The 26,312-nt window shown below is 48.2% G+C and overlaps 1 protein-coding gene across 1 annotated transcript in view; it reads left to right on the top strand.

Annotated features, from left to right (window-relative positions):
• ntn1a (netrin 1a) overlaps positions 1 to 26,312 on the top strand; it is a 59,045-nt gene that overhangs the window by 2,484 nt on the left and 30,249 nt on the right. The gene's annotated exons all lie outside the window — the stretch shown is intronic.

Raw genomic sequence — 26,312 nt, 5'->3', positions numbered from 1 at the left:
TTTGGTGACAGGCTTCATATGTATTGTTTCCAATTCCTATCTGCAGTGTGGACTCTGATAGGCGACAGGGAAGGCAAAGAGCGCGCATTTTACTGTCCAACAAAAGATAGCATGAGTTTGAAAGAGCGACCTGAAAAGGGCCGTCCAGTTACCACTGTGCATAATTCAAAAATGTTTCTTTAGTGAAGTGCAGTTTCAAATACACTTAAATCTGTCCAGCTGATAGTGAAGCGACACGAGTTTAATTCGAGACAGATTTATTTCCCTTATATGTCAGTGTTGTGGTTGAAGGGTTGAGGAGAGAGTTTTGAACAAAAAGCGTTCCATTTTATTATTGTCAATATTGACGTTTAGAATTAATTATTTCCAACCGTCTTATGGCCTAAGATATTGTCAGAAATGTTGATCATATGTTAATATAGACGTCGTTATAACCAGTTAAAATGCCCATTAAAAGCAATACTGTTTATGCAGTTCTTATTTGATGTCGGGTTAAGCCTATGTGAGGTAATAAATCGAGAAAAAATCAGGCAAAAGTCGCTTACTCACAACGATATCGAACAGCCGATAAAGCGGCCCAAATTCACTCACATGTTTGTGAGGAGGGAAGCAGAATGTAAGGTTAAATTAAATCGGCTGACCACAGATTTTATTGTCGGTGTAAAAGCTCTATTTTAAAGGATTATCTGTAGCCTACATTCCTGTCTCGGCATAACACGTTAAAGAATGTAAAAGGGGGCTGTGCACCCGAAAATGCAGACACTTGAGAATGCTCCATCATCCACTGTCTCCGTTATTTCTGACCACAAAGATAGGAACGGTGCGCTGAAATTCTCCCCGATTGGTGGTTGATGTAGTTTGTGTACCGCTGCGTTGAAATTGAATAAAAAAAAAAACGAACAAAATAAAAGCTATAAATCTGAATATCTCTCGTCATGCACTCAAATAATTCCCGCAGAAACAGTAGGCTAAATCTTTCTTTATTTTTTTTTGTACTGGAGACACTAGTCATTAATATATTCATGAGTCAAAATCCAGACCATTTGAATGCATATCATATCATAACAAATATATATTTTTTATACTTTTTTATGGTTCATGGTTTTCAGTATTTCTAGAGGAGGACAATATGTGTCTGTTGGTTTTGTGGGCTCTATGTAACATCCTCTTTGTGTATGATCACTAGTGTTCTTTCCTTAACCACTGCCATGGCAGACCACACTGCTGTTACCAGAATGAGTAAGGGAGATGTTCTCATAATTAATTCCACTCTCTCACCTTACTCTGTCATAGGCAAAATGTAGTGGCATAAGCAAGTGCACCCTCTTCATTTTCACATTCAATTACTGGAGCGACCATGTCAGGTTTTCTCAGACTGATGGCTGAGGTTATGTGAATGTATTTACTTGTACAAGCCCATTCCCTATACCACGTTGTTTGACCAGCATGCGTGGAACACGGCAGGAGTTTTGACATACTGCAGGTGTTTTCTAATACGTATTTACGATCGTTTGTTCATTTTGCACAGCTGGTGTTGAGATGCAGACGGTGGGATGTTATGAAATAAATGCTTTTCATGGTGGAACTGGGGCTGTTGTTCGAACTATTGCATACGGATACATTTTAGCTCTGGTCATCCATCTGTCTGTGGACCAGTCCAGTGAGGCAGTGTAGAGAACCATAAAATGCCGTCCGTATGTCTTCAGTTTCCATGTAAACCAGTCCAGTCAGACATGCTCACAGCAGCTGGATACATCTCTATTGATGTGCTATTGGCCCAACCAAAAGCGGCTGGAGCTCGTCACCTCACCCAGCTCCCTATAGGCAGTTGTTCATGTAGCGCTGCGCTGTAAACGTCAACAGACCAGTTTAGACACAACTGTCCAACTGCAGGAATGAATTGTTTCGCCAGTATCCTTGACACTTTATTTTTTACCAGACCTGCATGTGTGTGTATGTGTGTATGTGTGTGTGAGAGAGAGTGAGTGTGTGAGTGAGTGAGTGTGTGTGTGTGTGTGTGTGTGTGTGTGTGTGTGTGTGTGTGTGTGTGTGTGTGTGTGTGTGTGTGTGTGTGTGTGTGTGTGAGAGTGAGTGAGTGTGTGTGTGTGTGTGTGTAGCATGAAGGGCCACAAAAGACTGTCACTCACTGCATTCATCATGTTGTCAGTGAAGCGGGCCTCTCACAACACATTCCTGCTCTGTGTTTTCTTGCGCCTCTGCCGCCACCATGACACGCCATCGGACAAGCCTTCAAAATTGGACGAGAAGGATCGGAGGTGGGGTGGTGGCGGGGATGGCCTGCGCTAAAGCAAACAGCAAAAGCTTCAACCCAACGGTAGAAGAAAGGACGGAGCTGACACATCGATGCGCGACCCAGGCCGTCTTTTAGTCAGATAAACTCAGGACTCTCATGCGTTAGGCTACCTCAGCCACTCACCATGCCTGAAAATGGGGTGTCCTTAAAACGAGGTAGGCTTGTCCCTTTGCCAGCTCCCTCCTCTGTAATGTGCATGCCATAGCACAATGCCATGAGAGAGAGAGAGAGAGAGGGAGGATGAAGGTTAGGTGAGGAGAGGCGAGTCTAAGGGTAGGCGCTGGATCAATACTCAAGAGAGCAAAGCTCCATAGTTTTGTCTTGAAGTGCACTTTACTGATTGGTGTCCCGATTTAAAGTGGACCCCTGAATACTCTTTGATGTACATTTAAGATATTGATTGACACAGGCCATCAGAGAGGCCCTAATGCGATGAGCCCAGGGATAGTGCCTGTATGGAATGCCCCTGGTTCAATATCGAATCATAACCCACCACGTGCGATGGTGCCACTCTGTGTATTAAAATGGCAATTCACAAAGCTCGTTCCAGCCTTTCCAACGGTGTGCAGCTTTGATGTTCAAGGTGATGGCATTCCTTGGACTTACTGAGACAAGAAGCTTAGCTTGTTTACTTTGGGCAGAGCATACATCATCGCTGGCCTGTCGCGGAGATGATGCCTTGTTTTTCTTGTCTGAGCTGTTTGCCTGTGATCACCGGGAGTGAGGATAGAAGAAGTGTTTGAATTATTCAGAGAGATTAAGAGAAGTGCTCGAAGGCATGCTGAATGAAAACACCACCACCACCACCGCACTGTAAAGGAGAGAGACACCACACCACCACCACCGCACTGTAGAGGAGAGAGAGATTGAAATGAGAGAGTGGAGGGGAAAATGGGGAAGCAAAGGACAAGAGAATGTTTTGGGGGGGGGGTGGTCGTGGAAAGAGTGAGTGTGAGAGAGAGAGAGAGAGACAAAGGCGGTGAAAGAGTTCAGGGGAGAAGAGAAACAGTGAGGCGCTGTGAAGAGAACCAGAGGTGGAATTATGATGAGGGAGAGAAGAAGAGAAGAAGAGAGGTTCTATACACATATACACCAGGCTCTCAGGGCAGAACAAGAGAAGAAGAGAGGTTCTATACACATATACACCAGGCTCTCAGGGCAGAACAGTCATGTTGATGACACAGAGCGTTTAGCAGCTCAGATAAAGCAGGCGAGAGGATTGGATGGGGGTATTTCTCTCTCTCTCTCTCTCTCTCTCTCTCTCTCTCTCCTCTCTGTGGTACTTTGGCTGAGTGAGATGCCGTATCTGTGACTTGGCACGGCTTGGCTCCGAGCCCTCGTCCAGACCTCCCTTCCCCATGTACAGTACAGTACGTCTCTCTCACTCCCTTCCCCATGTACAGTACATGTCTCTCGCTCGCTGCTCCTGGTAGCACATTGAGACCAGGAGGAGGGGGGGGAATTCTGCGGGCCCATAGCCCAAACCACAACACGGTCTGGCCAGTTGGAGCAGATTGTCTCGCATAGTTACCCACCAATTGTCTGGCATCGTCACATCAAATGTGCGCTTGGATCGCCTCGGAGAGCTCTCAGGCATGATTTGGAGATATTTGACTGACACACATGATTAATTTCTCAGGCGGCGGTGGGAGTAATGTGGAGGCCGTCATGCCCCTCAATTGACCTTGAATGTTGTAACCATGCGCACAGGGGAAGCCTAACAGCATTGTTTGTTTTGTGAGAGTTGTACAGTCATTCTCGCAATTTAGCTCTTAGCTCTGTATGTACAATTATGTTTTTTTTTTTTTTTTGCTCAGGCAGAACAAGATAAACAGCAGTCATCTGAAGTGCTGTCAGCTGTCCTGCTCCAATGTAATTGTCCGCATGCTATATGATATATTATGATGGATGTTGTAAATGCAGCTGTCTTGCATTTTTGAAATCCTACGTTTTCTGTAGGTTGCCTCCAGCGTTGGAGTCACTAATCTAACCCGAGACAGATGCAGTGCAGAAGATGGGCTCAGCCTTTTTATAGCAGGGATTATGAATTTGACCTGAGGTAAAATAGATCTGTTCTCAAAATGACACCAGCTCTCTGGGTTTGCTCGGCCTCTGTCTCTTCTCTTGTGTGTGCCGCGCGGAGGGCTCTGGTTAATGTTTGAGCCGTCATGGTCGCTTTATGTATCGGCATTCTGCTTCATCTTCAAAGGCGCCGACGCATCAACCGTCCCGCCTGGCAAACAAGAAGAGTGAGAAGTCGAGGTAAGAATGGGAAGACAGTGGAGTGTGCCCTTTGCACTGTGCCCCTCCTCTCTCTCTTTTCTCTCTTTCCCTCTCTCTCTCTCTCTCTCTCTCTCTTTATTCCTCTTTTCTCATCTTCCTACTCTCTCTTTTCTTCTGTCGCTGGCAGTTCCAAAAGGGGAATGACCCCTCTTCTCTTACATGGCAGATCTCCTTTTCAATGACCGCAATTCCCCGAACCCATTATCAGTGTTTATGACTTGTTTTGTAAACCACAGCTAAACAAGTTATTCTGCCTTCAGACACATGCAGTTCAGTTCAGGGTCTTGGACTGGGTCAAGAATTGCATTGGACATCGTTTCTGTCTCTGATTTTCGGGTTATAGTTTCATACTACAATCAACACAAACACTGTCCCCCGAGCAACAAAGTGTCCTCTTGACACAATCACTTCACAGGGATGACGAGTGGACCAAAACAAAGGCGAAAGCTTGCTGGATGTTCAGATGACCGGGAATCCGGAAAAATATTTTTTGAGCTAGAACGGCATGTTTCGCTTTGAGTACGGTTCACACATCCACAGCTAATTCCAACATGATAACTGGGCACACGTCTGTGAAACGGACCCTGTGTTGGTTTTCTTGTTGTTGTTGAGGTGGCTCAGACCTCCTGGCGAGATCAGTGCTGGCCCTGGGCCCTGTTGTGGAGCTCCGGGTTGTAGGGGGCGATTCTGTTTCCAGGAGGCTTGCCTGGCTCCATCACCCCCCCCAACTGCAACAAATTCAACCTGAAGGCTGCCAGCGCCGAGTGGGCCGGGTCCAGGCGGGCCATCTGCATCTCGTTTAGCCCGCCGCCATCTCCCGCCCACGTGAGCGTAAGGTGGAATGTGTTGAAACACGATGTTACTCTCTCTCCCTATGTGCAAGTGCCCGGTCCAGATGTAGCTGCTGAGGTTCGCTTTAAAACTCTCTCCCTTTCTCTCTCTTTCTCTCTCTGTAAGTTTGGGGGAGTTGTCATTTTTAGAACCCAGGTTTTAAAACTGTGAAACTGTTCATATGCAGGGCAAACATTATGTCACAGGCTCATGCGACTGTCTCATGTCACTAATAGGTCCTGACTCTGAAATATCTGTTACGGCAGGATACAGTCCAGGCACAGCAGCTGTTTCGTGTGTCCTGAAATAATAAAATAATCTGCCAGATGTACCAGCCAAACTCCTACTATGTCATGCCGGGAAATGCTGTCGCGGTATTGCTAAGGCAATGTTAAGATTTGCGAGGGTTCAGAGGCTATGTAATTCTACACACCGTTAAGGACTTCTGATCTTACAATAGGCGTCACTGTTCAGAATGCGTGGACTGCCAGGCCCATGGGTCTCTGAATGTGTGGACTCCTTCATCTGGGTAAAAATACTCGTAGGGAAGGTGGGGAATGCAGCACTCAAGTGCCCCTGTCCTCTCATCCAAGGACAGGCCCTGCAGGGTCACAGCCTCCAGAAGTAATTGTGTCTCTGGCCCCATCAAGCATTCATCACTACATTCATTTCTACTGTTCTAATTTACACTACTGCTACTCAGTGTGGCTGCAGAACACTTTTTTGGTGTTTGTGATGAGCAGGCCCCAAGTAAAAGATTGCAGACAGGTATGCAAGAGAAGTGAATAATTAATTTTTTGGTGGTGTGGTATACTGGTAATTAATCTTTTTCATAATTAGTTTCTTCATTATTGTCAGTGATGAGATTAAGCCTGATTTGTTTTCACGAAAGTAGATGTCCTGAGAAGAAAAATGTTCCATGGCTCTGTAATGAGCAAGTAAACGTTCTTGACACGTTCTGACCGTATGAACCAATTAGGAGAGTTCTGGAGAGGTGAACATCCTGGGCTGCCAGTTGTTTTGTATGTGCACAGCCCAAAGGAGGGGTCGGGGGGGGGGGGGGGGGGGGTTCGGAGGCCAGGTCTGGTGGACATTAGTGGAAACAGAGGGTCATCTCTTCTTTCGCAAGTTTGGAAGAAAATGTCAAGAATGAAGACATAATAAAGGATGGAGAATAGTAGGGCCTAGATGCCATATGGGCACATTCTGCAAATGAGCTGAACAACGATATGAAACCACCATAGATGAAACTGATGAACCTCGAAACTGATTTAAGGTTTATTTTTTAGTGAAATGTCATGGAAGTTAGGGGCCAAACAAAAACACAGGCCAGAGAGTAGACAAGCCTAGATCTCATATGGTTCCTCAATGTACTCATTCAGCTGCAACATATCATCATCAGTGAGCTGTGGTGTAGTGTGGCCCACATATTTAACCCATTGCTGGCCACTAACAATGTGAGTCGCTTGATCCTTTTCATAATAGCGCAGCACTTGGATATCATGAAGACAGCAGAATAAGGCCTTCCCTTGGGCAAAGCACACATTTTTGAGGTTTCAATTTTTGTTTTGCTGGTCGAGTTCAACGTGTAATTCAACACAGAGACCGCTTAGGAAGGCATACGCTCTGATGGCCAGGGAGAAAAGGTTGACCTTGTTCTTGAAAGGAGATGTGAAGATGATTTTGTGTTCTGCGGAGGGGAGAGTGGGTCGGTCGAGGAATGAGACCCTCGTGTGAGGTCACTTCCTCCTTGCGGCTCCATTTTGGCTCTAGAGGACTTTTTTTTTCCTGGCTGATTGAGCCGTCCGGTGTCTCCTGAGGCTGACGTGGTCCCAGTTCGAGTGACTTTGTCCGCTTTGATCATCGCTAATATGTGGCTCCACCACGAGCCAAGTCCATCACGGTCCTGACATCAAACAGCTGAGGATAATTGGGTCGAGTCAGAGCGGAAACGTTACCATCCTCCACACCACGGCCAGCGTTTTGTGAGTCATTATGTGGATTATATGTTGATTCAGTATCCTTATACGGAATTATAATTAATTTGATTATACTTGTAATGATTTTGATTTCCCCATGTCAAACCATGGAAATTGAAAGAAAATTGGAAGGAAAGGAACTGGGAATTGGAAGGATGTGAGAAAAGCAACACAGTAATTGGTAGCTGTGGTACTTGTATCAGTATCCCTTTCCTGTGGTGTCCTCCCACCTTGCATTGCAAAGAGTGAAGTTCCACACTGGCCTTGGGAATGTTGCTGTCAGTGTGCCTTCAAACTTCAACCTCAAACGTGAGAGCAGAGGTGCTGCTCCAGGGCTCAGGTGAGTCCCTGTTTGTACCTGTCTGCCTCCGTCTGCCCGCCGCTGTTTACCGTACGCCGCAGCGGCCTGTCTGGCCGTCGCACGCAGCCCGGCCCTCGGGGCGTCGACTGGGGCTAATGAATTAATTGCGGTGCTTCTCACCCGCGGCAAGACTGAGTGGTTTGCATTAGTGTGCAGGGCTCGATTTCAGGGCTGCGGTTTGGAGCCTCGTGAACATGTGTGAGAGGTGTTAGGAGAAGCTCTTACAGCCCTAGGTACTCTTGAGACGCGTAATTATAACCTGCCACCGTGACTCTGACTGATGGGTCTCATTTGCTGTCAAGACAAAAAAAAACTAAGTTTATTTTAGCAGCATCTCCAACGTGAAAGTATGCATGAAAGAGTATTTATGTTACCCTCTCATATTGATTAGGATGTCACTATGAGAGCATTAATAATGCAGAGTAAAGTGCTATATATATATATATATATATATATATATATATATATATATATATATATATATAAAACAGATGCACTCTACAAATGATTGCATTAATTCAGGCAGTGTTTTCTCTACTGATAAAGACTTTCATTCCATTTTCCATGAATCGCACATGTATCTTTCAGAAGACTAAGACTAAGTAGTAAGTTGTACTATCTTTATTTTTGTATGGCTTTCCCCTACGTTTAAATGCTCTACCATTACATTTATTGGGATGTCAGGTCAGTCCATCATTGCTGGCCTGTGCCAGTGGTCACGTCCAGCTCGTGCTGTGAGATCGAGGAGGTCTTGCGTGGCGTCGCTGCTCACGGTTGCTATGAGATAACATGTGGCCATGAGTGCAGACAAAGCAGCAGTGCTGGCCCAGCCAGAGTAAACACAAGCCGGATATTTTCCATGCGCTCTGCCAGAAGAATGTGTGGAGCGGAGCTGTGTGTTTGCTTGCTCGCAGCCTGCCGCTAGCTCGCTCCGTCCACACATGCAGGGATGAGGCAGCAGCGGTGCGCTGACCAGAGGCTTCTTCGGCTCGCTGAAACCATCGCTGACGTCCCCTGCAACGTGGCCCGCGTCAGACCCCAAACTGCAGGCCAACCACATGATAAAAGACCGCTCACTAAATGTGACACAACAGTATTCACAGGGACTTTCATAACTGATATTTTATAACATACCGGTAATCTGATTTCCCTTCTCTTCTCTTCTCTTCTCTTCTCTTCTCTTCTCTTCTCCTTCTCTCCATGTTGATTACTCGTTCATAATTTACCCAACCTTTACCCGATCTTATGGGTTCTTTTACATTAGCTGTTGTGTGACAACTGTGACACAAAATCTGTAAGTGGGAGGCAGAGCATTTGAAGTCCTGTCTGCAATTCCCTTATGAGGTGAGAAGCCGCTTGGTTTCGCGGCGTCTTGTGACACATTACCCTAATGCGGAGGGCTGAGTTCTCAGCCTTGTTAAAGTGTCAGAGGATTGTTAACACAGGTCATAAAGGGAGCCGTAAACAGTCAGGAAAAACACTCGGCATACCCTAACACCCGCGCCACCCCGGCCGTTACCCGGGGCAACACGGGTTGGGGGGGACACGGCTGATGATCTCAGCAGGTCCTGGACGGTCCTGTGAGATGGGCAAGTGGCTGGGCAGGAGCTGGAGCCAAGGCAAACAAGGGGCAGGGAGAGAGCGAGAGAGAGAAAGAGAGAGCGAGAGAGAGAAAGAGAGAGAGTGAGAGAGAGAGAGGGAGAGCGAACAAGTACACTCCTTATGGTCGACTCTGTGTGTGGCATTAAAAAGAGATGCAGCATATTTCACTGCCACATTTGAAATGGTGCTTGGAACAGAGATGATTACATTTTGATATTATACTGCAGAGATACGGGAGGGAAAAAGTCAAAGAGAAACAGAAGGCTTCAGAAGGCTGTTCAACTATCTCTGCACCCCATTGTGCTCTCATGCCACAAAAATGTGCCACAGCTTTTCCATTCACCTGCCAGTGTGGTGTATGATCACAGTGATATATCTCTAAGCATAAGTTAGAGGTGTGTGTGTGTGTGTGTGTGTGTGTGTCTTAGCACGCAGAGGGGATCTGCACAACAGCAGACTCAGGAGTCTGTGTACTCTCTCCACGTCCGTGCCGGCCAAGTCTGACAGCATTTCAAACGAAAAAACCTGGCGGGTGCACTTTTCGCCCTGCGTGACACCCACAGCCTCCCCCACCCCTCCACCCCCTCCTCCCCCTCCCATTCCTCCACCTCCTCCCCCTCCCATTCCTCCACCTCCACCTCCAGCAGCACCACCAGTGTGGGCTGCGGCCAGCAGGAACAACAACAATAAAAAGCAGATACGAGGCACAGACACACACACGCACACACACAGACACACACACACACACACACACACACACACACACACACACACACACACACATGCACACGCAGACACGCGGACACACACACACACACACTCGCTCCCTGGGCTGCTCACTCGCATGCGCTGGGGGAGGCGGGCAGACCCTGACCCCTAGCACGCGCCCACGTCCGCGGCGTGCCTGGAGCGGCCCACTCTGCCGACAGGACCACCGAGGGTGAGAATGAGCGCATCGGTCCCCGAGGGTCCAGCGGAGGGGGGTTGGGTGGGGGGGGGGGGCTGGGTTGGGTTTGCAGCGGAGGCAGCGGCGTGATTAATGGCTGGACAGAGTTTGCGTGGCTGTGTGCTCCACAAAGAGTGCCCTCCTGCTGTGCGCTTCCCCTCCGCTGCCCCGGCCCTGGACGCCGCTGCCCCTGGCCTGGCGGTGGAGCGAGCCGACCGAAACGGCCAGCCGTAAATCTGGTGCCGCTGCTCCGCTCCGCTCCGCTCTGCTCCATGTGTAATCTAGGGCCATGTGGCAGCGGGAGGCCTGTGGGGCCAGGCACTGTGCAGGTGATACCGCGTGGCCCCCTGCCCAAACACTGTGGCCGTGTCCTGCTAGAGTTGGGACACATGTTGTCGCGTGCTAGTGGCACCTGCTTGCTGCGTTGCAGAGCCAAAGCACTGTTCTGTTTAAAGCCATAGCTCGTGTGTGTGTATGTGTGTGTGTGTGTGTGTGTGTGTGTGTGTGTGTGTGTGTGTGTGTGTGTGTGTGTGTGTGTGTGTGTGTGTGTGTGTGTGTATGCGTGTGTGTGTATTCTGGGCTACTTTAGAGGGGGCTTAATGAGCTAGCAAAGAGTGGACGTGTCATGATGTGAGTCTGTGCAGAGGGCCATCCTGTGGGGGGCTCTGGCCAGTGCAGTTTAGGACACACTGTGTGTGTGTGTGTGTGTGTGTGTGGGCAGGGGATGGTCAGGGGGTCAGTTTTGATAAGACTCAGGTTAAACCTGTGCAAACAGCTATCGGGATTCCAATATCCAGCGCACCACCAACACAGTATCTGCTATCAGTGTATTTTCCCTCTAGGGCCCCGTAAATAAACAGCCCCCGGGTTAAAAATGGAACCAGGTGACGACCGCAGTAGATCGCCAGGGCAACGACCCCCACCCAGGGTAGCCCAGGCAGCACCTGACCTCTTAACAAAACAAAGCAGGGAGCTTTGTGCACCCAGGTTGTATGGGCATATGCATGTGTGTGTGTGCTCACGGTGAAGGGGTATATGGAGTGTCTGAAGTGGCTTATTGTAGGGGAGAGGAGAATGTAGTCTGAGGTCAGCTCATTTAACCAGGGGTTATCCTCTAGAATTCGTCACTCATTAGGTCTGCAGTGATAAGGCCTGTGAACTGGGAGGAGAACCAGGTCTGAGACAGACAGCAGAGGTGTCTGTCTGTTTGTGTGTCTGTCTGTCCGTCTGTTCACCTTGCGTAACCAGGAGCTGGGCTGCCAGCCTGTTAGCTCCCACAACCACCATAAAGAATATAGCACAGGACAGCACAGCACAGCACAGGACAGCACATTTGATGTGTGCATGAACAGATGGAGAAGTCATTTTGACATGGAGAAATACTGACTGGGATACACTGCATTTTTCATGTATTTGAAGACACTAAATGTTCTCTCTTTATTTCATTTTCTCTCCCTCTCTATCGCTCTCTCTCACTCTCTCAAACACACACACACACACACACACACACAGGCACACACACTCACACACAGGCACACTCCTCCACTCTTAGCCTGCTCCACCCGGAACAATAGAGGAAATTAATTAGCGTAGCGTTCCTGCTGGGGAGAGGACTAGCTGAGGCGTAGGCCACTGACTGAGCGATGATGTTTCATTAAACAGGCTTTTCAGAGCCCCACACACACACACAGCATGCTACCGCTAACAGCGTTTAATTGCCTTCCCTGGCCTCTGCTTGAGTCCTAGCATGAGGACTGGCGGCCGGGAGGGGTGTCTACGGAGGCCTCCATTCACACACACCACTTGGTGGCCCCTAAAGCAGGAAACCAAAAGGGAAAGAGTCCCCACTGGATGCCCCCATGTAGTGGGCTGTTCACCACTAGCTCACAGAGAGGTCTCGCTCAGACACACCATAAAGCAAACAAGTAGGACCTAATTATCGAAGTGATAAGGAAATTGAACCGCCACTGCTTGGTGTTTGTGTTTCAAAAAAAAAAAAAAAAAAATGATACTCATCTGACTTTCAGGGTTTCCAAGACTGGAAATGAGTTTTGGGTGCCTCCCGCGACCACCATGGCTGATTCTGTGAAAAGCGTTGTGTTATTTTCTTTAAGACGAGAGCGAGACTCGCTGGAGAGGCCTCCGATGAACAGGGCAGACAGAGAGGCGGTGGGCGGCCGTCATCGCGCTCCCCAAAATAGCCGGCTGTCAATCACGCCGCGCTCACTCCCCCCGGTGCAGCCGTCGAGGTTCCAGGGATTTTTTGAGTTGTTCTCCTGCTTTAGTTTTCTGAGCGTGCCTCATATTTTACCGGCCCCCAGGTCAGGGCTCTGGCGGGAGATTAAAGACCTGGCGGGATGATCGATACGTGCCTCAGTCCGTCTCCCCCGGCGAGCATGTGGCGCGCCGCGCTGCTCAGGTGGGTCTGGAGGGGAGCCAGCGCAGCTAGAGGGGCACCCAGCTCCCCAGCGCCCAGCCTCGGGATCCAGGATCCAGGTCGCTTCCCCTCGCTGGAGCTCCAACCCTCTGCTGATCCAGCGCTGGCGGAGAAATGCATGAGATAGAGCAGAGTTCACAGTAGACAGCCAAGTCTTCCTGCAGCTTAACTACCTAACCAGCTACAGCATCTGCCCTCATATCTTTCTCTGGCTCTTTCAGACAGATTGCCCACAGAGCCTTGGCGTTGGGATGTGTAATTGTGTGTAACTGTGTATGCAATGTAATGCATACTGTGTGTGTGTGTGTGTCTTTGTGTGTGGTGGGGGCAGTGCGGTGCGGTGTGGAGTGTCCACGTCTGACAGGGTGATGGGGGATCAGCGTGCTGGCCGTCTCTCTTGCGGCGACGCTGCTCTCAGGGCCCCTGGGCGAGCGTTTATTTATCCGAGCGGACGAGCTGTGTTTCCACAGGATAGCTCAGCGGAGATACAGTATCTGGTTTCCATAGAGATGGGTGGGAAACGAAATGAGCTCAGTGGCTCAATAACAAACAAAAGGGAGAAAAAAGGAGGCATTAGACGATGGAATAGCATAACAGCAGTCTTGTTTGGGTTATGTGACAGCGTTGCGTATGAACTTGGTCGGAAATTACACTTTTTTTACTTTTTAACAGGACCCGACTTGATAGTGAATTTTCCTCACAGTTTACAGTGGACTGGGCTGTGGTCATGACATTCAGGTTGATGGTAGTCATGATAAGACACTCTCGCAGGGTAACTAAAAAGAATATTTAGAGTTGTCTTATCATGCCATTTGAAAGATAAATCTCTTGTTAAGTGTAAATAGATAACATTGATCTGATCTTGTGCATGTAATGTGATCTCACATCAGTCATACTGATATAATCTCTGGAATTAAGCTTATTATTTTATAACAGTTTCCCTTATGAATTTAGTTAAATGGTCAATTGGATGATCATGAAAAATTTTCGTGACCTACTAAACACACTTAGAGTATGTGCTCTGCCAAAACAAATGAAGACACAGATGAATTTGCACTGAAAGGATTGTTAAGGTCATATTATGCTTACATAAGCTATGGAGTAATTTCCCCTCTCCCATGGCTGTTTACCAAACCTGCTGGACACAGGACATTATGGATCTCCCCTGACAAACCAAAAGGCCGCGTCTGGCCGGCTTGACTTTTTGCATTATTGCCAAAATGTCTTCACACGCCTGTGAAATGTAGCGTGACATTATAAGACATGGACTTCAACGTGTCCATTTAAGGGGAAATTGTTATTGTATAATTCCTCTCTCCTCTGTGCTTGTTGGCACATAGTCCGTTTGAGAGTTATTTTGAAAAGAACAATACACTTGATCAGGACAGCATTTTGGTTATTACCATCGTGTTTTGTTCGTGGTTACCTTTGCCTCTGGTCATTCTACGGCGGTCATTAAAAGCTCATTAGCATCTCGCGGTGCAGGTAATTGTTATTTAATAGCGATACTATTACACTGTCACCAAAACCGTGACATGGTCACCAAAAGGTGATCTTGGTTTGCACAGTCCAACCTCGACTCTTGGTCTAGGAAGTCCCCAATCATTTTCCCCTAATGGGTTTTACGCTGGCCAGTAAATCCTCCAGTGCTGCTGGACGCCAGAACAACTCTCCGCTCCTCAGCAGACCCCCTGCACGTCTCTCTGTAGCAAAAGTGCCCGCACACATTAAGCACATTCAAATCTTTGTTTTTTTATCTTTCTCACTCTCTGTGCCACACAGAGTGTGTTGTACTACGACCACAAAACAAACAATGTTCACCAACCCCACAGAAGAAACTGTCCGCACGAAACCCAGCCGTGGTCATCTCACGGTCCTCTCCGCGGTGTCCCTGTTCGCCAGTTTGGTGGGAGCGGAATGACATGGCAATGTCCTGTGACAATTGTGGTCATGGACCGAGTACAGGAACAATAACTCGGCTCCATCACTGTCCATTTCAATCTCCAGCAGAGAAACCAGCTGCTGAAATGCCCTGTAACACAGAGAGCCTTCAGCTGTTATTACTGGACCTCGGCCATTTTTACAATGAATTTAATTGCCAGGTCTCTGAAAATGGTCTTCTCCTCCCCCGTTTAAAATTCAGAGTGCACTTGTGCAATACATGAGCTGAGTGAGTAATGTGTGTCTTAAAAAGCAGTTTATCCAGTCTATATAAGAGCAGAGGTATTTTTAACACCCATGTCTTTTTAAATCATAGAATATCTATGTTTGGTTCAAGCCTCTTTACCACATGCAGCCTGCCGTAGAGAAATACCTGGCGACAGCCGATTCCCCGATGGGCTGTTAACACACAGTGTGTTGGCCACAGTGTGTGAGGATGTGAAAGGCATTATGGGTTTGGTGATTAATCGCTAATGAGAATACCCGCTAGGCTAGGCTGGCGGGGTCTCGGGGCTGACGTCCATCGTCGGGCTGCGCGCTGAGGACCAGCTCGGAAGAGTTAGCGGCCTCAAGGAGCCATGTGGAACCTTTGATGCCTTCACTCGGCCAAAGCAAAGTGACGGGCCTTAAAGGGTGCGCAAAAGAGACAGTGAAGGGTCTGAGTGTTTGGAAAAGAGGGGGGGGGGCGGCATGTCGTCAGTTAGACATGGCCAAGAGGTGAGGACAACGGTTTAAAAAAAGGAACAATAAACATGTCCGTGCAGGATGGATCGCCACCGTGGGCCTTTTTTGGAATTTATGGTGCCGGCTACTTCCTGGCCGGTCCCTCTTCTCGGCAGGAGAGAGGCGGTGCGCCGGAGGTGTGGAGGGAGAGGAGGAGCGCTGGAACGGGGGCTCCTGGTCTCACAGAGCGAGCGCTGGAGCAGAGCAGAGCGGAGCACTGCCTGCCTGCCTGGGGGCCTGGGGGCCTGGGAGTGTTTAGTGGGCAGGTTGGTTCTGTTTTATCTTGCAGCGGCTGAAGACAGTGGAGATGCCTCTCTGACATACCAGCCTCCCTCTATTTACATTCAGCCTGCCGCACTCCCCAGCGCTCAGGGCCCACAGCCAGAGGGGAACTGTAACTCAGCGTCTGACAGACTGTGTGTGTGTGTGTGTGTGTTTGTGTGTGTGTGTGTGTGTGTGTGTGTGTGTGTGTGTGTGTGTGTGTTTGTATGGGTATATAGAGATCTCTCTCTTTCTCTCTCTGTGTGTGTGCGTGCGTGCATGTTTGTATTGGTATATAGAGATCTCTCTCTTTCTCTCTGTATGTGTGTGTGTGTGACTGTGTCTGTGTTTGTATGGCTATATAAAGACCTCTATCTCCCTCTCTCTCTCCCCCTCTCTCCTTCTCTCTCCCTCTTCATGTATTTATGTATATGTCCAAAATTTAAATTGGAAGGAGAGGTGGATCCCCCTGGTTATCTTTTACTCCAGATACAGTATTATAAATTCTTTTTTCCCCCATAGGCTCACACAGAAGTTTTGTACTTGATTAATTATGCATTATGGGGAGACATTTTAAATATATATCTCAACATTGCCTGCTTATTAACTTAGAAACTAAATATAGATCTCAACATTGCCTGCTTACTAACTTAGAAACTACACAAATCTATTTAGAATCCTTTAGTTAGGGCTCCTCATGGTACCTCCACCATGAATAGACATTTGAAGAGTTCCCCACTGAAACATTCATGAGTCACAGAATGAGTGGATGGATGAAGGATGATGCAGATGATCCATTAAATGTCAGTGTGAGGTGTCATTGTTTGTACATTGGAGACTCATGAGGCCATTTAACAGTGATACTTCCATGTTGCTCACAGAGATCCGTCCACTGCATGTGTTTGGAGACAGTGTAACAGTGGAGCAGGGCTTTTATTGCACACTTGTGATGAGGCTCCATCGGCCCCCTGAGAGTCTTTGGACTAATTGACAGATTGTTAAAGTGATAGAAAAGATCAGCGTGTTAAAATAGCAGGGCCCACACACCCATCTGAAGAGCTCCCATTCCCTCTCTCTCTCTTTCTCTCTCTGATTGATAGAGAATAGTCTTTCTCCAGGCAGGCGGACTGGGCAGCCCTGACCAGCCGGAGCCCAGGCTGCCCCCTCTCCACCTCCCCTCTCCTCCCCTCTCCTCTCCCACCACCCAGCCATTCCTCTCTGCCCAACTGAAGTCATTTTCATGCTCTATAAATTTTATTGAAAAATCCGCCGCGGTGGAATTGCGTTCCAATAAAGCAGCGTGAAGGCTTGTTAAAACCCACCGAAGACGGTAAATCGGCGAGGTGACACACGCTAATGACATCTGCAGCAGGGAAGGCCCGGTCTCTCCGGAGTGTCACGCCACATTGGCCGGGCCGAAGATTGAGAGGCAGTCGGGGGTGATGGCGTTGGGGAGGGATGGTGTGCGCAGGGCAGAGGGGCAGGGTCGTCAGGGAGAGAGAGGGAGAGAGGGCTTAAAGACCCTGCACCTGGTGTGATGTCCGGCACGCTGCACAGGCTAATGAAGCAGGGGGGGGGGGGGGGGGAGGCGCAGGGGGTGGGGGTGGGGGGGTTGGAGGGGCAGGGGAGATTTGCACCTTTTCAGCTGGAGCTCTGAACGCTACACTGGGATGAATGAATCAGAGGGGTGAAGAACACCCTTAGGCGTGCTTAGGGATGTCTCATCCTATTTTGTTGTGTGAATATTTGAAGAAGGCACAGTTGGGCTTGTTGTTAGTGACAGTTGTCATTGCAAGTCTGACAAGTCTGGCACATGTTTATTCAAGTCTAGAGTTTAGACAGCTGATGGGGATGTTACTCTGCAGAAATCCATAGCATCGCTTTCTACACATCTGTGCAACCCCCTTTGATTTCACACTTTGACACATTTCTGTGCTCTTGAACAGTTTGGGATTCTAATTTTAAAGTGTGAAGGCAGAGGCCCCTCACTTGCCTTTGAAACGCCGGCTGGAAATCCAGAGCACAGCTGACCGTGCTGCTCGCCACATGTTGCCCTCGCTGCAGGTGATAGCTGGCCTCGTGCGTGCCGCCAAAGCCATTGCCCAAGATAACACAGCAGTTCTGATTGACGGGCATTCCATAGGCGTAGGCCGTCTCGAGATGAATGGACCTTAGATCCGGAGTGGATGGAAACATAACTGACCCAACCTCTCTTCCATGGCCGCCCGCCGATTGAGTCACTGCCCAGCCAGGCCTGGTGCACGAACTTTCCTATCTGCAGCGTGAGACACAGACAGAGAGAGAGAGAGAGAGAGAGAGACACAACAACAGATGGAAAGAGAGGACTGGGTTTTTGTTGGGGATTTAGATACGTAATGTCCCCACTTATTTCCTAGGAAAAGGCGATTACATAAAGTGTCAATGATTTGAAGTTCAAAGTGATCTGACACCCTTTTACCTGAGAGAGTGAGAGACTTGACAGGCCAGGAAGTGTTCCTTTTCCTGATAGGGATTGTCTTCAAACAGAGTTTATTTTCTCGTTAGGGCTGAGGCGGACATCTCGTTAAAGATGACTGAGTGACTAATATGACAAGTTAATGTCTTCATTAAACAGAGACACTTGTTTGACTGTCTCCCTCACCTAGGCAGCAGACTTAGAGGAAATAACAAGAGTCTTGTCAACGAGGCTACAGCTTTCCTGTTATCCCTTTTGGCTTGCGTGATTCCCCCAACTGGGTTTGTGAGAATCCTCTTCCATGGCAACAGAACTCTTCCTGAACTTTGTGAGAGGCGATGTTTGATGGGAGCTGGATGTCTCTCTCGGTGGAGATATGATTTAGCCTCGTAGCTAAACACCTCCTCCCCTCCCCTCCCCTCCCTCCGCGAGGCTTAGGTGCCTGTAGATCTTCAGACAGCAAACAGATGGATGGAGACATTCTGAATGTTTCACAAGCACCTGTACGGCGTGTTATCGTTTGGCGTCGCCCGCTGACTCTGCGGCTATTGGTTGCACAATTGTTTTACTTTCCAGTTCACACTGCGTTAGGTCTGAATCCCCTTTTTCTCTTGAGAGCCATTCCAAGGGCAGAGTTCTGCTCAGTTCCTGTTTGGGTTTTCAGATAAGATGTGTGGAGTTCTGCACATTGACAATGGAATCAGGCTGCCGCTACATGCTCCCATTCCATCCACATTCTTCGTCACAGAAATGGTCCGGCCCAATGAAATCAAGACCATTTTTCATAGTGCAAATCGTGGCTCAGATCAAGATATAGTCCCAGACTGCAGGCTGGAACTCTCCAAGAAATGAAACCCGGTGATACCCGGCTAATTAGTCCCCCGTGGCTGAGGACGCCACATTCCTCCGGTCCGATCGAACAAGAGCCGGTGTCAGCAGGGTGTTCCATATAGCGAGCCCTTCACGCTCAGAAGGCCACTATAGGTCCTTTGTTCCTGCTGTTTAATGAGGATGGAGAGAGCGGGCTAGCATGAGCCGACAGGCCTGAAGCATTCTCATTCTCTCTGAAGGCTTTTCACGGCGCAGGGCTGAATGGGGCCTGTCAGAATCAGTCTGAGCCCATGGCATTTTTATGGCATTGTTCAATGCAAAGTCCATTCCCACCCGGCCTGCTGGAGCTGTACATTGCCAGCTATGCCATTTAGGGTGTTTCACAGGAGAAGTTTGAAAGACAAGATCCGCATAATGGGGTCTTCTCCAGTGATTTGTTCACATGTGGTCCTGCACTGGAAAGATGAACGAATGCATTTATGCGCACACACAAACGCACACACACACACACGCACACACACACACACACACACACACACACACACACACACACACACACACACACACACACATGCATGCACACACACACACACACACACACACACAGTATGTCGCATATTAAAACGTTCTCAGTTTGTCAGGGGCGGAGTAAGCCAGCGATAAGAGGAAGACCTCATAGAAACCACCCATTATGACATGACAGTGAGGGGCGGAAGTGGCCCCGTGGAGGGCCTGCGGCTCAGGGGCAGCGGGGGGCCATGGGGGTCCGGCACGTCCCTTAACGAGGGGACAGTACCCCCATTTAACTGGTGCTAATGGCAGAAAATAGAAGAAGAAATAGGAGGCAATTAGGAGCCCTTTGTTGTGGCTCTTAGTACTCTACGCAGCCTCTTGACGTGGGGAAGGTCTGATTGGTTCCCTCAGCAGCTCGAGCTCCGCTTATCTCAGCCACTTAACACCCACCCAGCGTCACGGGCAGCTGCTGAGCGGCAGAGGACGGAGTCTGATACCCTGGAACTGATAAGGCTGAGAGGCGTCGGTAATACTCGCCTGGCTCAGGGGAACATTTCAACAGCACGTCAACAGCAAACGCAGAGAGGCTTTTGAGGAGGAACTTCACACACGAGCCAAACCTGCCTTGGCCTAGAAGCCGGAAAAAGTTTTTGAAAGTTGACGGGAGTTTTTTTTTTTTTATTCTAATGTTTTTTTTAAAGACGCGTCAGGGAGAGTGGTGTGGAGCTTGGCTGGGCGCGTGCGCGGTGGATACGAGGTCCCGTGGCAGCAGCTCCAGAGCCGCTCGCTCCGCTCACATCACGGCTTCATTAGCACCCCCCCCTTCCCCCCCCCAGCCACCGCGCATCCTGTTTCCCATCCTGCATTCTAATTACATGGTCTGGGTGATGGGAGCGGGTTTTATACGAGTCGTCAACATCGGGCGGGAGTGCTGATCCTCCTCGGGGCCTGCATGAGGGATCGCATCAGTGCAGTGAGGTGTTAAATAATGAAATGTGGACCAGGCGAAACAGTTTGACTGAAATAAAAAGGTCACACTCTCAGGAAAAAATGTTGGCCTATAAATAATCATTTTATATTACTTTGATTCCGAGTTCAAATGTGTCTGGTGACCACTAGAGGGGTTATTGAATACGTAGCTCGAGCTCAATTAAAGACTGCTCCAATAGTTGAGTCCATATTTTAATCAGAAGTTTGCTGGTGAAATAATTTAGTGGTATGAGCCATATGTAGGCCATGAGTAATTGATGATGAGTCTGTAGACCTCTCAGCAGAGCCGTGGCCAAGTCTCTGTGGATTATAGGGTGAGCTGAGGCTCTTTGGTCCACTGTGACAAGACCGGGAAAGCGAGAGAGAGTGAGCAGAGAGAGGAGAGAGTGAGCAGAGAGAGAGAGAGAAAGAGTGGAGAGAGAGTGAGCAGAGAGAGAGAGAGAGAGAGAGAAAGAGTGGACCACTGGGAGGACAAGCAGTGCCACTAATTGTTTGCGATAAAGGAATTAAATTAGCCTGATAGCATCTCAGTGGTCAGTGTGGGCCTGGCCCTCCCCCGCTGTGCATGCTGTGCCAGTGGACTTCGGGAGCACACTTTTTGTCTGGCTGAGCAGCCACTTGCAAAACTCCCTACCCCCTAATGACCAATGGGAATAAGTTGCCTTTTTCTAACTAGCTTAGGTTTGTACTAGTATTTGAAGGTTGGGTAAGCGATGCCGGATGATGTCGCGTTTGTTTATGTTTATGTTTTTTAGTTTTTGTCTGAAGCAACGTATATTACATGAACCAAAGACCAAGACAAACACACCAGAGAGGTAGCTCACTCTTCCTTTCAGTTCTCCCAGAGAATCTCCACACAGTGTGTTGTTATTGTTCAGGGGACAGGCTGCCCCCGTTTTCTTTGCTTCCAATTCACGGAGCAAAGGGCTGTGTAAGAAGACCGAGTTTTTTTTTGCAGTGTTCTCAGAGAATGGAGAGCTAGCGGATCGTGAGGAGACATTTGCTGAATGTTACAAAAAGTGTTACGTGTTTGTATTGCTTAGTATTACTAACCCTACCTTTAATTGGAGCAAATCATGATTATTTAGGTATAAATTATATACAGACAATTCAACAATTACTCAGATACAGATAAAAATAAAACAATTAGGTAAAAGTGGTACTTTATTGTACAAGAGGCCACAGTTTTTTGTATGTGAGTAGGGGTGTGTGTGTGTGTGTGTGTGAGTGTGTGTGTCAAGGTAAAGCCCTTTGTGTGAGTGAGCGCCAGGCTCGACAGGACTGTTTGACAATGGCAACATTTGTCTTCAATTAGAGCCCTGGCCTTTCTGCGTTTGAGTCACCGGCGCTGATACAGGTGTTTGTCTGAATGGAAACTAAAGCTCTGGAGTCGTCATGCGCGCTCCACGAGCCCTGCCGAGAGGCGCTGCCCCAAATGTGTGTCGTATTAGAGGCGTATCGCTGTCTGCGCTCCCCTGGTGCGGAAACCGATCTCCAGTCTCGGCCGTTGCTCCGAGCCTTGTCCACCCTGATTTGTGTGATCAAAGCCTACGATACTAATATGTTTCTTCCTGATGCAACGTTGACAATTATTTTATTTGTTCACTTCAAGGCAAGGTGTGTGTGTGTGTTTATGTCTCAGTGTGTGTGTATGTGTGGATGTGCATGTTTGTTGGGGGGAACATGGGGGAACAATGGTTTTGCTCTTCCTATTTAAAAAGTTTATATTTTCTCTGACCATCAAAAGTATTCCTGAAACATGTAAAATGATTCATCACTATTGCACTGGCAGCCCAAACAACTGTCTGTTTGCTAGCAAAACCCCACCACCCACCACCCACCCCCTTCCGCTCCCAGCAAAATAACAGCTGGACTTCTCAAATACAAAAACGAAAATATTCAAGGGAGCAAAGCATTGCCAAGTGGAGCTGTGCTACATTAAAGCGCTGTTGCTGTGGCTGATTGAACTATCGCAGTTTAATGAGCCACTTACGGGCACGGATGACTAAAGGCCATCACGCCTTTATCGGGAAAGAGAAACATAAATAGCAGAAATGACACAGTCAACTTGACCTTTCAGTCGGTCAGACGCTTTCCAATCGCTCATGTTAATGGGAGAGGGAATTAATCTGCCAAGATTAAAAATATCTGTACTATTTATATATTTATATTATTTTTACATTATTGTTTTTTGAAGGTTTAAATTATTAGAGCAAAATCTGACTTCTAAATAGCAGTATTATTTTTTTGACAATTAAAATGTACCACCCTGTCTGTTCAATTAAGCAATCTTCAGACTATAACAGCCTGGATGCAGGTACAAGTACAGACCTATAAATGAGTGTTGTGTATGATGCAATGTATAGACTTCCATTCCATTTGGGTTGTTCCTCCCCCCATGTGGTTTGGGGATTTCCCATCACACTTTTCCATGCCATTGTGTGGGTCAACACACACCACAAAAGGCAACACTGTTCCAATAAACAGTGAAAAAAATTGGAAACAAAGTCTGGAAACAGGATGCAATTAAATTCATTGTTGTCATGAAGGGCGGCGCGTTTATCAGTGAAGATCCAATGAGCGGCAGTGACAGGCGTAAACAAAAAAAAACAAAAACCTCCCCACAGACGTGGAGCCTCAGGTTGACGTTCCAATAAAATGTCTGCCACTGTTATGGGCTTCCACGGGGAAAAAAAGAAGCGAGACGTTGATTGTTTAGCGAAAAACAGCAATTTAGCGCCAGAGATGATTTCTTTTAAAGGAGTGTAGCATTCCTGGGCATGTGAATCCCCCATGCCTGCTCCAGTGTGGTCCAAACACATCCAGCCTTGTCCAGGCCAGCGCAACAGCGAGAGAGCTGTCATACACATGCCATTTTTAATCATAGCCAAGCCACTTGTCAGCAGTGCATTTGCATGGCATGTGGCCAGCAGGTCCCCTCACTGCCAAGAGTGGATATGAGCGAAAAGCATCAATTATCTTTTTATGAGTTCGACTCTAAAATGTTAATGCACATATTAAAATAATACATTCAAGGTGCTTGGATATAGGCGGATTGGGCTTTTTAATCCAGATATTTGTCCTTCGTAAAAGTGATTTTCCTGTTTAGAGCGCTTTAATAAGCTTTGTAAAAAGATTTAACAATAATGTTGCTGACTTAAGGAGCCAGCTTTGTGCGCAAAGTGACACTGTGTGGTCTTGCTAAGAACCAAAAGAGAGCATCTGGACAGCCCATCATGATCACGATGAAAGATATGTTGGCCTGCGTTGGAGCGCCGTTAAAACAGATTCTTCAGAAATCGAACAAATGGATCTCCATGCCATGAGCCGTCACTTCCATGCTGTCTACTGTAGTCCCACCGAGACTTCAATCTGTTTTCCAGACACAGAATACATCACAAACTGATTGTGTCCAGATCTTAGAAATGTGATAAAAATGAAGGGTAGCAAATGCTGAATTGCCTCATTTTCCACCTCCTCCTCACACCAGGCACCTCTGGTCATTTTCCACCTCCTCCTCACACCAGGCACCTCTGGTCATTTTCCACCTCCTCCTCACACCAGGCACCTCTGGTCATTTTCCACCTCCTCCTCACACCAGGCACCTCTGGTCATTTCCCACCTCCTCCTCACACCAGGCACCTCTGGTCATTTTCCACCTCCTCCTCACACCAGGCACCTCTGGTCATTTCCCACCTCCTCCTCACACCAGGCACCTCTGGTCATTTTCCACCTCCTCCTCACACCAGGCACCTCTGGTCATTTTCCACCTCCTCCTCACACCAGGCACCTCTGGTCATTTCCCACCTCCTCCTCACACCAGGCACCTCTGGTCATTTTCCACCTCCTCCTCACACCAGGCACCTCTGGTCATTTCCCACCTCCTCCTCACACCAGGCACCTCTGGTCATTTTCCACCTCCTCCTCACACCAGGCACCTCTGGTCATTTCCCACCTCCTCCTCACACCAGGCACCTCTGGTCATTTCCGCCGGCCGCACCTTCACAGGCTCTGCTCAGAGTCAGGCTTGTTGGCTTGGTGGAGGTGCAGGAGTGATTTAGGGCCAGGGGCAAGGCCAGTCCCCCTCCGTGGGTCTGCATAGCTCCATAAACACTCGTATGCATGTGCACACATGTCCACACACACACACACACACACACACACACACACACACACACACACACACACACTCTCTCTCTCTCTCTCTCTCTCTCTCTCTCTCTCTCTCTCTCTCTCTCTCTCTCTCTCTCTCTCTCTCTCTCTCTCTCTCTCTCTCTCTCTCTCTCTCTCTCTCTTTCTCTCGCTCTCTTTGATACGCACAAGTTCACATACATGCACACAGATGAGCATAAATAACCACACACACACACACACGAGCACACACACTATTCTCCTCCTCGCTGAAAGACGAGCAGACCAAAACAGAGCGCTGGTGGGGACACCCAATATTTTCTCATTATGTCTGTAGGGGCTTTGCTGGCTAATCTCATTACTTAGAGGGGCGCCCGCAGGATTAAAAGTAAACTGCCCGTGGATCGCCTCTCCCTCCATGTTTGTTTTAAAGCCGGCCCTGCTAGCGGGTGCTCTCCGGCCGACCCCCGCTCCGAGGTGTGGGGTGTTAGGTGCTGGGACCAGTCTGCTCCTGGGGCAGCAGCAGGAGGAGGAGGAGGAGGAGGGGGTGAGGAGGAGGAGAAGGAGGAAGAGGAGAAAGAGGGGGAGGAGGAGGAGGGGGTGAGGAGGGCCCCAGGTTTGGGAGGCTGCGGAATCTGAGTGACGGGGGTCATCTGGCTCACCACACCTGAGGAGTGTCTGACGAGCAGACACGTCCCGGATAGAATTACCGTCCTGCAGTCGAGCGGCGCAGGAGACTCCCCAACGTGTGTGTGTGTGTGTGTGTGTGTGTGTGTGTGTGTGTGTTTTGTGTGTTTCTGGACTGCTGAAATTGAATCAGTTTTTTTATCAAGCGTCACTCTGCAGAAAATGTTTAACGTTAAGCTTGCGGAGTCACGTAAGGCTTCAAGTGGAGCAATGCAGCCCCAGGGTGTGATATTTGTTGACATAGTTCTGGTGGTGGTATACGTTGAAACATATAACCTTTATGTTATGAAACTGTTATGTCACTACAAATGCGCATTTAAACACATCCAAACCACAGAAGTTGAATGCCACTCAGAACAAAACAAGCCACAGAAGTATTTGGGAATGAGGAACGTTCTTCGGTGTAACAGAATCAGACAAGAGCAGGCAATTCTTCTGACACTCGGAGACAAACTACGTGTTTGAGCATCGGGGAAGTGCTGTTGGTTGTTGTAAAACACTCACAACGTCTGCCTACAAGTAATTACAACCAGCTTGTTTGATCAGTAACTGGAGGAGACGGCGCATGCTGCAAAATGGTTTGCAGTTGAATTACTGCCAGATAGGCTACACACGATCAAACGTTTTCAAAATCATGAAAATAAATTAGCCTGTTTTGCACGGTTTACGTTTTATAGATTCGCACGTCGGACAAAAATAAGACAATTGAGATTGTGTGTTCTGTTTATAAGCTTAACAGGCTCGTTTTAAGTGTAGCCAATTACCCATGTGTCAACAGGATCAGTTAACACATTTTACTTAATGTCTGTGCACAGTTACCAGGCCCACAGCAGAACCAGACTAGGGGCTAAAAGATAAGAGTTTCTTCCCCCCCAAAACAGCCAGTCTGAGGAACTATCTCCACGATGTCTCTCCCACGATTTGGAGTGTTGAGAAGATGTTCAGTGAGAGAAAATAGGCCTTGATGCATAAAAGCATGATACAATAGTGGTGTAGCAAAAAAAAAGAAAAGAAAACAATGTGAAAT

The sequence above is a fragment of the Alosa pseudoharengus genome, unplaced genomic scaffold (assembly GCF_046254945.1).
Source record: "Alosa pseudoharengus isolate Yale_2024_CS ecotype anadromous, Long Island Sound unplaced genomic scaffold, YU_APseudo_1.1 YU_APseudo_1.1_scf_1, whole genome shotgun sequence".
NCBI lineage: Eukaryota > Metazoa > Chordata > Actinopteri > Clupeiformes > Clupeidae > Alosa > Alosa pseudoharengus.
This window is presented reverse-complemented; position numbering and strand designations above follow the sequence as displayed.